We start from the raw sequence: 14605 nt of genomic DNA, 5'->3' as shown, positions 1-14605 counted from the left end.
ACTTCATCTTTTTCCATGGCTAACTATCTTGAGATATTTGAGGAAGAGAAGTGTATTTATTTTTTTTTCCTATAATCGTCTCTGCTAACAAAAGATAGTATTTTAAGTGTGTAGGTTTTGCTGTGATCCAGGACCAATTAGTGCAAATAATGTGGGCTGTTAATCTTTTTTTTTTTTTTTTTTTAGACTTGTAGTTGCCATAACTTAATTTCTTCAAGGGAGTCTTGTCCAGTCATTCCAATGGTCATGCTGTTTCTCTGGAATGTGAAGTGTTGTAGCCTTGTTTACTAATTTAGTTAAGAGATTTGTGTGATGTTACTTAATTTACAGAAGGGTAAGAACAACTGGCTGTTTAGATAAAATTAATTTCCCAGAAATGTAATCATTTAAGGCTACTCAGATGGCAACACTGGCTTCTGAGTTGAGCTTCAGTTTTGAAAGCAGGTTCCAATTGTGCAAATCTCAATGAATTCTCAGGCAATTTGTGTTGTTGCAACTTTCCTTCATGTTAGATCTTCCACCATAAAACAAACATAATATGTATGTTATTACCTCCAAAGAACATGGTGAGTAAATACTAACATCGTGAAAAATAAGAGGGGAGCAAGTATCTGCAAGGGCAGATACTTGAAGCAGACCTGCTTTTGCACAGGTCAGCAAGCATTTATCATCTTTGCCCCCAGAGAAAGAAGTGAACTAGTGCTTGGGGTACTTGACCAGCATTTACTCACTTTCGTTCTGGCCAATTAGAATAAATTGTGAGGTCTGGCTCCATGAGAAGTGAAGTTACACAACCAAATATTTTGACTATCTTATCGGTGACAGTAAGTTATGTCAGAAATTTTGAGAGGAGAAACAGTAGAAAATATTGAAGAAAGGCATAACAAAGGTTCTATTGCCAAAATGTGCAACTTCTTTTGAATAGCTTGGAGAACATGTTCATAATTCCTGGAGCATATGAACCAAGCTGGCATTATGACCTGAGCACTCACTAGAATAAACTCCCAAAACACTCTAAGCAGCACCCACCCAAATTTGTTCCTGTTTGCATGGTGCAGAGAAAAGAGTCACCAGTTATCTACATCCTGAGCTAAATTCATAGTGTCATTTTACCACAGCCCATTATAAAAGGATTGTTTGAGAATGTTCAATATTTGTAGTCCTACCACACTATTTTTTAAATTTTATTTTTTATGTATTTTGTGTTAGAAGAGAGGCAGAGGGGGAAAGAAATTTCCTTGACTATAGCTACTTTCTTATGCCTCTCATCCCTCCAGGACTGTTGTTGTGAACTTAATTTTGGCATATGTACTGGTTTTTCCAGTGGTGATTTATTTTTCATTATGATAAGGAAATGTGTTTACATCTCAAGTGTTTTCACCCATGTTTTGTTCTGTGGAATACACCCTTCCAGATGAGATATTCAGTGGTGTGGTGTGTTGTTTTTTTAATACATTGTTGTTTTTTATATTTTAATATAATGCATGAGAAAAGCAGATGATTTTTTGCTTTGGATCAGAGGTTCTCATTGCTAATTTACAGCTTGAAGTTCTAATCTGTGTTTATGACGTTATCACGTATACAGGGACAAGCAGTGTCAGGAAGGATTAAGGAACTAGCACAGTGTGACATCCCAAACCCACTGAAACGTTTCTGCTGGTTTTTAATTAGATTATTTATTTATTTATTTATTTATTTATTTATTTATTTGTGGCAGTAGATAACTGACTTAAATAAAAGTCACAATAATAGCGTCTTTAAGAATCCACTCCTTCCTTGGAAGGTCTTTGCCCTGCTGAGAATTTTTTGTCATCTACAGGGACAAGCAAATGAGACAGGCTGAAGGTGCTGCTGTTAGGAAAACAACAGCTGCAGAGCTATTGAGTGTTGGCAGGGGACACAGCCATCATCCCCAATACCCAGCAGGTGAGAGAACAAGGAAAAAAATGAAGATGGGCAAAGCCCTACTTTTTTATATGTATTCATGTTAGAACAAAAGTCTTGAGGAGAATCAGTGAGCAACTCTGCAAGAGAAATCAGAGATGGAAGCTTGGGGGTAGCAGTTGCTTGAACTCCCTTAAATCATCCAGCTGTTGGGGGGGGGGGGGGGGGGGGGGGGGGCCACTTCTGCCACCAAGTTTTGAAAGGGCGGGAGGCAGGGTTTGGGCAAGGACGAGTGATCTCTGTTCAGGTAACAGTAGCAGTTCTTCTAAAGCTGTTGTCAGCTCTTTAGGCAGGAGGCCACTCCATATGCATTAGGCAAATCGCAAATTTAGGAAGTGGCTGTACTTCTGGAGGCTGCAAAAAAACTGATTTTTTTTTTCCATATATATGGCTGCACATAATGCATACACAGTTATACATATTTATAGTCTTTTTGTCAGTCATTTATTAATAATTGTTATAAACAACTGTACAAAGCCATTTTGAGCAATCCTATCATGAGCAAATGTGACAGTTCTTGTAGTTGATGAGAAAAGGGCATTAAACTGTTTATAGTATGTACAGCTGTTTCATGGACAGTCACTTAAAAATACTTACTTATTTCCTGAAGTGTCAGCTAACTTGCTTGTGTGTTGAAAGAGCTTTCAGCATTTAGCATGGCTGTTACTTTGTCTTGCTGCCTTTGTGCCAAGCAGTCACTCACTGAAATCTACATTATAAATTAGTCACAAACTCACCCACCCACATAAATCATTTGAGGTGGACCATTTATGTATTCCTGGGAAGAGCACTTGCACAACTAAAAGAACCTTCTGTTCAGCTCCCAAATGCTATAAAGTGGAAGTAATGATTAGAGAGTAGTCTAAAAAGGCTACCTGAATATTGTGACCTAAGATGCTCTACAGGGTTACTTCACCCCCTATTACCTAAATTCATTCTTTTCAGTTTTCTTCTTTTACCTCTGTCTTGGTGGCAATGTATGTATGTATTTGCAATGTGTCTGCCTCCTTAGAAATCTTTGACCAGAATAATCATTTTGTCAGCTTACACTGTTACACTGTGAAAGCTGATGAGCCGAGTGGACTTAGGCAGTTAAACCTACTTTTTGTGGATAAGCCTGTAAAATAAGATACTGCAGTTTCCTGTCCCGTGCATGTATTTGCCCCCTAGTTCTTCAGATGTCTGTGCTTAGCTATGTGCACACAACTGACTTCTAGGATTTTTTGGTCAAGAATGAAGAATAGGTGCAGAATTCCTATTTTTTTTTTTTAATATATTTTCTACATGTTTTCTCTGCTCGCTTAGCATGGCAAAGCTACCAACTGCATTAATCCTTTTGTGATACTAGAGGGAGCTCATGGCTTGTGCAGTCAGTGAAACATATCTTGGACAGTTCTTGAGGAAACACAGATGGGAAGCGTCACTGGTAGCTGTAAAACTTTTTCCATCTCTGGCTAAACAAGGGCTGAATTTATCTGCTTAGGAAATGACACATGATTTTCAGGGACACTCAGATAATGAAATGCTGTATCCTCAGTTTCTTCAGTGTCTGAGCACCTTTGTGTCATGGCTGGATTTATCTTCACAGCCTCCTGTGAGGAAATAAGCCCTCATAACCCTATTAATATTTGTTCAGGAAGCACTCTGTAGTGCAGATTTCAGGCTATATCTGACATAGAGATTCAGCTGGGCATCAGTTTTGTACACAGGTAGAAAAGAACCACAGAAGTTTCCTTTGAGAAGTCCTGATGTGCTGCATCTCTGCTCGGAGAGATTGTTGAGGTGCAAATGCAAACCCTTCACAACTCTGTCTCCCAGTCTAGCCAGGTGTCAGCTGGGGGAGGCTGCTCAGTGGACAAAGCTTATTGGGAACATACCAGAGCTCTCTGAGCTAAGAGGCATGCCGCTTTAAATCTTTGTTTTGCCCTTTTCCCAGTTCTGGCTCAGCCAGCAGTAGTCACAGAGCTGAAGAGAGGCTACGGGTCTGAGCTGTGAGTGCTTGGGGTTGGATGGAAGCTAGCAGCAGGCATCTCCCATGCATGAGATATACTCAGCTCAGCAAACGACTATGTAGTGGGTTTGAAATGCTGAAAGGAATATATATCTCAGCCTTCATCATCTCAGATAAGACCTTAACAAGTCTGTGTCAGCCTGGTAGACCAAAGAAGCACCTCAATGAGACAAACAGCCAGCAGTAGGCTGTAAAGAATGCTCTCTTGCTGGTTGGGGCTGAGGAACAGTTCACCAAGTGTCCACAGAAAGCAACAGAACAGAACATGAGGAAAGGAAATGGGCAGGATTTGTACACTGGAAGAGCCCTGGTATGGGCAAGAAGTGTAGAAAGAGAGTAAGGAGCATAGCAGAGTATTGCTGCGTGCAGGGATTGGATGGTCAGAGAAGAGAATGCACACGTGGATGCAAGCACATTGTAAACATATGCACAGAGAATTATTCCAAGGGGAATTTTCCAAAATACCAGAAAGAGAGTTGAAAGCAAAAGGTAATATCCTGAAACATGTTGACTGGTGTTTTTATTCTTTTTTATTATTTATTTATTTATTTTACCAGGGATCTGACTTTCTAGCAGCATAGCTGAGAGTAGATTACCCACTGGAAGCTGGGGGCTTCAGGAGCTGAAAAGCAACCAAACCTGAAATGGACTAGCTTAAATGTCTTGGTTAAGATAGCCTTTACTGAATCTGAGCAAATTTAATTTACCTTACAGCCATGTTATCTCTTGGAGTTTTTGTCATTCAGACTCCCAATCTTAGTGAGCACTACCTGTATTGTGTTTAATTATGTTTCAACAAATCCGTATCCCTTTAGCAGCAGCTTGGCCGTCACTGTGGTGCTCAGTGAGGTTAATGAAGGTGTCAGGGCAGTGATCAGTAAGTGGACAATCATTCCTTCACTGCCTGAGGCAAAATACCTGCGGTGCTGAATTTTGTCAGCAGAGGCTCTGAGCTGCTGCAGGAGCAGGTCTGCCCAGGAGAGGGCAGCGATGCCCCCCCCCCCTCCCCCCCAGACACAGACACACACACAGACACACAGTGGGGCACAGGCTTCTGGGGGCTTGCATAAAAAAGCCTTCAATAGCCATCTCCTGCACATACAGCTGAACTGTTCTTCTTTGTTTATTCAAAAAGTGAAGTGTTTAATGCAGGATAAACATGTATGATACCACTCTATGGAAGTATGAGGCTTCTTTGACCTTTCCATTTTGGGGGGGGTGAGAAGTGTTCAATGTCACGATTTTTCTCTTTAGCTCTACACCAGCCAGGTGGGAGTAATGTTCTTCTGAGAGTCTTTGGGATGCTGTCAGGCCAGCAATGTGTAGCTGGAATTCTTTACCCTGCTTTTCACCATAATAGCCATACAATATATCAGATAGCAAGCAAGTCACAGTAGGTGTTTGGTGAAATATTAGAGCCAGAAACATGTCATCTTGTTGGTATAGATGTTGTTCAGGAAGCTGTACAAGGTGGCTCTTGTGAAGTGCTGAAGATGGGAAGCTTTACAGCAAATTGACTTCATAGATACCTGATCTCAATGACCACATTTTTCCCAACATTAAGGGCTGGTGATTACAATGATTAATAGCTTAGCCTAATTTGTGGAATAGAAGATACTAGGATGTACCCAAGTGTACAGGACTGAAGTTTTTCTCCAGTATCTTGCAACACAATGCATCAAGCAAGATTGCTTGGGCTTTACTCTTAAAGAATGCAGTAAGTACAAAGAGATGTTTTGCTCTCTTCCAGGTGATGCTGTAGACAATCTCTGGCAAAGACAGTCATGTTCCTTTATCACCAAAACAGTTCATCTCCATGGACACCAATGGTATCATTTTTATTTAGCTGGCTTCGCTGTCAGTCCTGACAGTCTTTTGTGTGTTGTGTGTGTGTACCTTAATAGAAGCTGAAATGGGAAAAAGCTGAGATTGTTATAGCATACACTTTTCAGGATTTACAAAGTGGTGAATGTACTCTGAACGTAAATACAGTCATGGATACAGAAGGTAAAGAGGATTTTGGCTCTCAGGATGGTATTTGTATAGGAGTTCCCAAGATCTGGGATCTGGGGAAGGTACCTGTGAGTCACATTTATGCCCCCACTCCTCATACTACAAAGAAAGAAAGCTTTGGGGCTGCTCTAACTCGTCTCTAACTGCAGCTGCACCTAAGTGGTTACATCAGTCAGAGATCCTGGGAATGCAGTAGCAACCAAGTCTTGCTGTTTTTTCCAGATGCTGTTTCCTAATGAGCTTAGCATTAAGCTGAACAGTCACTGTACGTGTGTATGGAAGCAGACACTGAACGTCTGGCTGTAACTTTGCTTCTGAGGAGAAAACAAGAGCCAGTTCCTAGTAGCAGTAATGAAATATGCCAGTTGTTAGAAACTTTTTTTTTTTTTTTTTTTTTTTTAATTAGAGTCAGCAAATTACACTTGTAAAAGCTGTCATCTCAGTTTTCTTCTAGATGGGATCAGTTTGGGGTCTTTCTATCCACAGCACTGAGGTGTCAGTATTACTTCCCATCCCCAAGCCAGCAGGATTGGTGCTGGCTAAGGGGATCACTGTACTAAGCTGTGTCTTGGCGTAGATATGCATCTTGTCAGCTATAGTAAAGATTTCTCGCGGAGAGTGAGCAGTGTCCTGAGAGTAGATCAGGTCAGTGCCTGTGACTGGGGAGTCACACTACCCCACTTGCTGACAGAATGGCCAGCAGAAGTAAAGAGGAGAGCAGGTGCAACAACTGCCAGCTGAGGGAGGGCTTTAGAGGGAAATGTTTTTGCTTAGCTGGCTATGCAAAATGCAAGATGTTTTCTACAAAAAGAAAAGCTGAAAGGATATGGAAACAAAGCAGGGAAGTTACACTGAAATAAACTGGGGTGTGCTTACAGAGATTAATAGCTGTTTCCTGTCCCATATTTCAATATGTTTTCTGCTCACAATAGTTTGTAGACATACACAACTGATTTTCTGGAAAGGCATCTTTTACCCCTTTTCATTTTCTCCTGGCTTTCAATGCACAGATGCAATTGAAAAATGGCTGAAATCTACATAAATGAACTGAAACACAATTAGGGGTACAATCCAAAACTCTGTAACACAGACCTACCTATTCATTGCTTTGGTGGGGTTGAGATCAGTTTAACTGAAGTGTGACAGGATGATAGAAGCAGAATGAAGTAGAGCAACTTGGAAGGAATCCGCTTTACATTCATTTTCTGATAGTTCCAAATGCTAACAGAATTAATATATATATATATAAAAAAAAGGTAGGGAGAACTGGGGAGACGGTATCTCAGTACTAAACTACAAGCAATGTAAATAGAACTGGCTTGACAAGTCACAGGGTGGATGTAGTCATTCCTTGCTGCCTGTAAGAACCATGCCTATAGGAAAAGTTGGACAAAGTCTTGCTAACGAGCTTGCTTTACACTGATGACTCTGACTGGGCTGTGTTCCTATCTCTGTCATACTAGATGCCTCACCTTCAGCTGTACTAATCTGGCTGAAGTTCCAAGAACTAGATGCACCAGTCTCTTATCACCCATCCCGTCGCTATTGCTGCTGGGAGGTCTGCTCCCTTCTGCCACAGGACCATCTCATTTCAGCATTCTTGCACAAACTACTCAGTTTTGCTTCACTGCTGAAGCTCCAAACTACCCTTTTTTGTGACAAATATTTGTCCAATCTTCAGCCATCTCTCCTTTCCCATGCTTTTAAGCTTTTTTTTTCCATCTCTACATTCATTTATCCTTTCTTCAGGTGTCAACTAGATTTCAATTCTCCATTCTGAGTCACTATATTCTTGTTGTTAAAATCTCATCTTAGCATATGCATTTACAACAAAGCTGTCTATATTATCTCCTAGTGACAAAGAAGGATAATACTTAATGATATTTATAAAGCAAAACCTGCACTAATCAGAGGCCAGGTCATGTGCTCCTAGTAACCCACTGCTTTCTGAATCAGCGTATGGATTGCAGAATCCATAGGCAAGGGCAGTTCCTCTGCATGTGTTCATCTGCATGTTCTTTCTAAAAGGAAAAAGAACGTGAATAGTAACAGTCATTAACATGAAGAATTAAATACTGAAAAGAGGACTGATTTTCTGTTTCAGGAGTGTGATCCTCCAGATGTTTTGAAACAGGGAGAGGGAATACTACTGAGCACAGAACACTGCACTAAGAATTGGGAGAAAGAACTGTAATCACTTCCTTGCTCTATCTGGTAAGAGTGATGCCAGGTATTGCCAATTTAATTTCCCTGTAACTTTGTTCTCTTCCTGTAAAGGGTGAGTGCTCTCTCTTTGATTTCTTGCAAGGTTGTTCTGAGATGTTTTGATCCCACAAAGAGGACACAGAGCACCTATGAAGAGTTTCTTTTGTTACAAGAAATGCATGTGCTGGTGAAATGGTGAAAGAAACAGCCCAAAGTCATGAAAATTTCAAAACTACTAAGCTCTCGTGAAATAAGGGTGAAATCTTTTTCAGAGTTTACTTCTTCAAACCAAAGCCTTTTGGTTTAAGCGGTGAGGATTTCTCATGTATCATTCTTCGTCTGCTTGTGATAAACCTTTAGCATCAGGATATTTGCCTAAGTGGAGAGGGATGATGGGTGGGTGCCTGTATGGAGAAGTTTGTTGTTCCATACATACCTCATTTCATACCTCATTTGAATGAAACCATTTCTCATAATGACAGACAGCAGTGACATCAGGTGGCCCTCAAGTGCTGTTCCTGAGGCATGCTGACATGCACACATGTAGCTGTGCCTTGTCTCTGTGGCCCATGGGCTAGCTGTACAGTGCAACCATCTGTTAGGGTGGCGTCACCCGAAGGCAAGCTAGTTCAGTGTGGAAGAACAGTGCTTGGCTTCAGTAAAAGGCCTGCACCAACTTGTAGGTTTAATTTTGTTTATTATTTGGTTTCATAGTTAGCTAAAAATGAATCTAGCAGTTGTCAGCCTTATATCCACAACACTTTTTATATTGTAGTTAGAAAAGGCTAATAAAGACCAAAATTCCTTTGGTTAATTACTTGCATATATGCGTATCGTTACAGTACACTGTCTGAATGCTGTCTTTTAAAGAGATGGCTTGAAACCTCTTGTCCATATTTCACTGTTGAAGTGACCAGTGTACGTCTCATCTTGTGAAGTACCTCGGAAGCTGGCCTCTTAAAACTGGTATTTGAAGATGAGGACAGACTGGGGATCCTTGGAAGAATTTTAACTCAAGCTACTGAGAGTTGCTCTGAAGGATCTTGGGCTGGAGTTTCCTGCTGGCTTTCCCTCCATCACTAGAGAAGCACCCGCAGCCAGAAGGTAGGAGTCACTTGGCCTTTGCTAGGTCCCAGCCTGCCACCTCCAGTACTGCTCTCCTCCTGCCTTCCCAGCAGCATCTCCCAGCCGCAGCTGCTGGGTAATGGACAGAAGCCCAGGTTTTGCTGCAAGACCTTAATCTGCGCTGTCGTCCCTCATTACTGGCACTCCATGCCGTTGTGCCCAGCCATGAGGGGTCACGAGATGACATGGGAGAGGTCGGGTGGGGGTGTATAAAAGGGCCGGCCAAGCACCGGGAACTACGGAAAGGCTAAAAAGAGAACAGCTAGCCAAGCGATGCTCCTGGCGGCTCGCTGGGGACAGAGCTGAAAGCGGCTGGGTTCACACCGAGTTTCCTGGAGGTCACTCCGCAATATGGTAACTCCTGGCTCGGCTGTCAGCGCCCATCAGGCCGGCTGTCCTCTGAGGCAGGGGGAGGGAAGGAGGTTTGTTTAGAAGCGTTAGCCTTCCCCTCCCCCGGCCCCATTAGCGGCCCTTATTAAACCAACACAGACAAAGAGCAAAGATGCCCTCGTTAATGGAGAGTCTCCGATAATTACTCTGCTCTGCCGCTTCTTTTGGGGCCTGAATGGCCTTTGAATAATGTTTCTCTTGCTGCGGCTGCAGACAATACCCGCGCAGACCGCTTTAAGCGGTGCCAATCCCATTAGCGGGAGAATAGCGGGGCTTCGGGGCGGCGCGGCGGGGAGGGCAGCGGGCATGCCCTCCTCCTCCACCCGCCGCGACCCACGAAAGCAAAGCAGGGAAGCGCTGGGAGAAAGCCCGTTTCAGGAACCATCTCCCCATCTAAGCAGCGCCCGAGCTAAGGGACAACGCGGTGCCCGGCGCTGCTGGAGTGCCGGGACGGGAATTGTCCGGTCACAGCAAGGGCAGGGGAAAGCTGGGGGCAGGCGACCAAGGAGGAGGGCCTCGTCCACCCTGTCCTCCCGTCCCCTGGGCACAGCTCTCACACCCACACGACACCTAAGGGGATGGAGGCCCAAGAGTCTCTGAAATCAGACTCAGTCTGTGCTCCTGCTTTACAGTGCAGAGAAAGGTGGCAGTCGTCCCTCTGCGTCCAGTTGCTTACAAGGCATGAAAATGGCTATACCGGCCAATTTCGGGAGGGTTAATTCTGCACTGCACACCCCAAGCAGGAAGCTAATTAGTGTGTTCAATAGGTAGCTATCAACCCAAGTTGGAGGAGTTGGAATAACTCTTACCTGAGCCTTTCTCTTTGATCTCCCTTTCAGTGTGATAAGTGAGAATAGTGTATAGCTGGGCTGGCTGCGGTGTTTAATTTAATCATCTGATGATAGTTATTTTCATAAACATGAACTTAAGGAACAATTATCGGAAAGGTTTCATCTTGTGCTGAACGTGCCAGTTAACGGCCTTTCTGTGAGGTAATAGCTTCTATGTAGGGAGTCAGTAATTAAAATGTGTGAAAAAAGGCCCCTGTTTCAGAGGCAGCAGGGAAAGACGGTGGGTCTAATGCTCAGCTGGTGTGAACTGGCAAGTCTGTCAATGGCTACAATAAATTGGCATTCCTCCTTCCACATCACGACAGCCCAAAGCATTCTTGAGAGTTTCCTAGTTAAAGGCAAAGATGTTTGGATTTTATCAGAAGGAGCCAAACTCAGGAATTCATGGCACAGTGATCTGGATTTGTGAAAGGATTCTGCAGTATTCATGGGAGATGTTCAGATCTAAAGAAGAGCATTCAGTCCTGCAAGCTCTCACACAAGGAAAGCAGAAGTTTCCAGTGTTAGCAGATAGAGCCATTTTCTCCCTCTTCTGTTGTTGACTCTCTAAACTTTCAGAATCTCAGTCTAAAAGCTGAGAAAAAGCTGACATTTGAGGCATTCGGGTAGAAAGAAGATGACTTCATTTATGTCTTCATCGGGTGGATGTACAGGGCACAATTTGTTTACTTGTGCAGTTAACCACCAGATGGCTCTATGTGCTGTGTTCAGCTTCAGGCCGTATGTTGATGGTTGATGAGCAAGGGGAACAAAGCTGGAAGTCAAGCTGCGTGGAAGGTTTTGTTATAGACACCACCATGTCTTTAACCTGCTTGAAACATGTTGGAGGATGGTGATACCCTTAAACAATGAAAACTGCTAAATCTGGAGTTTATATTCTTAAATATGTGAAGTTATCACAACATCATTTTCCAAGGTTCAGATTTCTTCAGAATTCGAGCCTGTCATCCTGCAGCTTCAAAGGATAAGGCTAGTCATTTGTTCTTTCCAATAGCACGCAGGCTGCAGGCAGAGAAACCTCCAGCGAATTAAAGGAAGAAAATGTAGACCACCTGCCCAGAAAGACTCAGTTGTTTAAACATGTGGCAGAAGAATATGAGGGTTCACAGATTTAAAAAAAAAAAAAAAAAAAAAAAAATGGAAAGGGGATGGAATCCCTTCCTTCTGTCAATAAAATGGTGACCATTGTTCATAAAAGTGCTTCTCACAAAAGAGAATTAAAAACTTGAAACCAAACTGTTCCCTAACAGCCAGCATAAGAAAGGTGCAGCCTAACTGCATTTTGCACAGAAAAGGGAAAGTGCTACCCATCTCAGGACTTTTGCAAAGGGTTTCCAGCAGATGAGAGCACAGTTAGGAATATCTAGAGCTGGGAAAAGTACTCTTCAGGGAGCTGAAAAGTGTACCTCTTTTGTCCTGGGGGGAACACATGGTGTTTTCTACAAGCCTCCACAGAGCACAGGGCCATTCTTGGATGATGCAGGAACCGTGGTGCTGGCCAGCCTCCGGGAAGCATCTACCCAGGCATGGAGCCCTGGGAGGAGACAAATTTCCCATCAGCTGCACAGCAGTCGATGCCTGGTGTGGTGCAAGCCCGAGTGACTGGACATATTTGTCAGACCAGGTCCCAAGGAGCCCGTGCTGGACGTACTTTGGCTGTAGGAAAGAGGGAGTCAGAAACCATGGCTGAGTGCATTGAATGCTGAGGACCTGGGGCTGAGACAGCTGAAGATGTTCTGGGTTCATGGCACTTGGCTGCTGTCCTTCCAGATCTACGGCTGCCAAGCATCACTGGCAGTCTGTTTTTGGGCAGAAGGATGATTCTTCTTGAATGAGGCTCCTCTGCTGTCTTCCAATAGCTTCCTTCTTCAGTGTCCTCTCCCCTCCCCCAAAAAGAAGTGACATCCATGCCATATCCCTGAGCAGATCTCCTCCAGCTGTTGCAAGAAGTCCACTGCCCTCCTGCAACCACGTCACTTTTCCATTGCGGGTGGAAGATGAGATAGGGGCCACCTGCCAGAAAGTTACTTAAGTATGTGTATACTGTTAAACAAAAACAATTTTTCTTCATCACTGCAGTACAATCAGAACCAGAAGATGGGTTTCACACCTGCTGAGCACAGGGCATACTGCTTGCCTGTTCCCTCTCCCAGCATTGATGTCCCCACAGATGCAATGCCTGCATGCCCCATGGGTGTCTGCAGGACCCGGAATAGGAGCTGGGGGCCCATGGCTGGCAGAGAGGTTGAAGTCCTGAAGCCTCGGCAGGCCTGGGAGACCCAGGAGGCTGCTCTTGTTCAGAGGAGCCTGAAAGAGAAATGTCTCAGCACCATGTGAGAAAAGGGTGGTTGGAAATAAATAGTGATGAAGCAGGTGATTATATTGTACCAGAGGGATTGTGGTAAATAAAATTGAATTAGAATAAAAAGAACACTCTTTGCTTGTTATCCAGTGAACAAGCCATTCATCTTTATGAGCCGAACTTGAGATGTGTGGTGCTCTACTGACAGATTGTAAAGGTCAGGATTAACTAATTTTCAGGCAGCCAAACTGGTACGTTTGTGCACCACAGGTGCCCATTCATCTTTGCTGTTGCTGAAATCAGGTAATGCACACAAATGCAACCTGGTCACATTCTGCAGTGTATGCTAAATTGTTGGTATGTGATGAAGAGAAGAAAAACTGAGTATGGAAGATAACCAAACACCTTTCTCTTATGGATGACTGTGAGTCCTCTTTATGGACTCATTTCAGTGTGGCCCTTTAGTGCAGCAGTGTCTCAGCAGTGATCCAGCCTGGTTCAGCCAAGCACCAGCTCCCCAGGTGCATAGCAGCACGGTGCTGGGGGCTGCAGATGTGCACGGTGCTGCGCAGAGCAGCTTGGGGTGTGCTGGGCTTCCAAATTGAGGTACATCCCTAATCCACATGTAGGTATGTCTGGCCTGGAGGTTATTTTTGCACAACCTCTATCATTGGGTAGGGTCCAACGCTACATTCCAATGGAATAAACAATTTGCAACTGTCGTGCAACTTTTTGTTTTCTTTGGTAACAGGTTGCACCGGGGATCTTTTTGCTGCCTGAGGCGATGCTGATTTCACCTCCCTCCCCGGTAAGCCTTCGTGCCTTCGGCGGTTTTGCAAACCCTCAGGGCGTGCGGCGTTCCCTTCCCTGCCGAGGTCAGCCCGGCCGCTTTACCCCGCCATGGGCGACGCTGCGCCTGGCGCCCTGCCTCAGGCCCCTTGCCCGGTGGTCCCGGCCCCGCGCCGCCTCTCCCCGCGGGGGGACGCGGGCGGCCCCCGGCGGGGGGAACCTTGGTGCCGCGGCGCCGTTTCCCGCGGCGGCCGGGCCGGCTTTGCGGCAGGACGCGGCCCCGCCGAGGAGGGGCCGAGCCGAGCCGGGCCGTGCCTGCGCGCCGGCGGCTCCGCTCCGCTCGGCTCGGCTTGGGCCGGGGGCGAGCTGCGGGGAGCCCCTTCCTCGGAGCATGGGCGGCCAGGTAAACCCCCCCCCCCCTCGGCCCCCACCGGGCGGCCGGGCGCGCCGCGGGGCTCGAGCGCTCTGCGAGCCCGCCGGGAACGCCTTCACGTCCCGCCGGGTCGGGCTCCCCCGGGCTGCCCGGAGCGGAGAGCCGCCCGCAGCGGTGCGAGGCCCGAGCGCGGCCGGGTCGGCGCTAGTCTCGCGGCCCCGCCTGCAGGCTTCTGCCCCGGGCCGGCCCCCGCCCCTGCGCGGGGCAGGCCCCGGCCTCGCACGTTTCCGCAGCTCTCCGCGGGAATTTTGGCCGCTCCCGGTCGGTACAGCCACATCCAGGGCGTGTGCGTGCGTGCACAGCGCGCAGGCATCGCTCCCTGTTTTAATAGCACAGTGACATAATGCTGTAGCGGCTTTGCGCTGCAGCAAAATTGCTTCTCTTATGGGGCAAGCAGGCGAGCTAAGTCAGTGGCATTAAACCTGCTGGAGTTAAAGAGGCCCATCAGGAGAGTATCGGCTGCTTGGGTGTGCGTGCCAGTTGGAGGAGCAACATGAACACTGGGGTCAGTGGCATTGCCAGGGAAGGGAAGGACGTCAAGA

At 45.5% G+C, this 14605-nt stretch overlaps 1 protein-coding gene across 5 annotated transcripts in view; it reads left to right on the top strand.

Annotated features, from left to right (window-relative positions):
* The first annotated feature begins 8078 nt into the window (after positions 1–8078).
* PLEKHM3 (pleckstrin homology domain containing M3) overlaps positions 8079–14605 on the top strand; it is a 119060-nt gene continuing 112533 nt past the window's right edge. For 4 of the 5 annotated variants that reach the window (XR_004752607.1, XR_004752606.1, XR_004752608.1 and 1 more), the window contains exon 1: positions 13881–14033. The gene's annotated coding sequence lies outside the window, so the exon portion shown is untranslated. Of the gene's footprint in view, positions 8199–9043; positions 9278–13880; positions 14034–14605 lie in introns of those variants that run through there. The other variant, XM_035332362.1, reaches the window with a different exon arrangement.

Source organism: Oxyura jamaicensis, chromosome 7 (genome assembly GCF_011077185.1).
Source record: "Oxyura jamaicensis isolate SHBP4307 breed ruddy duck chromosome 7, BPBGC_Ojam_1.0, whole genome shotgun sequence".
NCBI lineage: Eukaryota > Metazoa > Chordata > Aves > Anseriformes > Anatidae > Oxyura > Oxyura jamaicensis.
The sequence above is the reverse complement of the archived record's forward strand: the minus strand, read 5'-3'. Positions and strand labels throughout refer to the sequence as shown.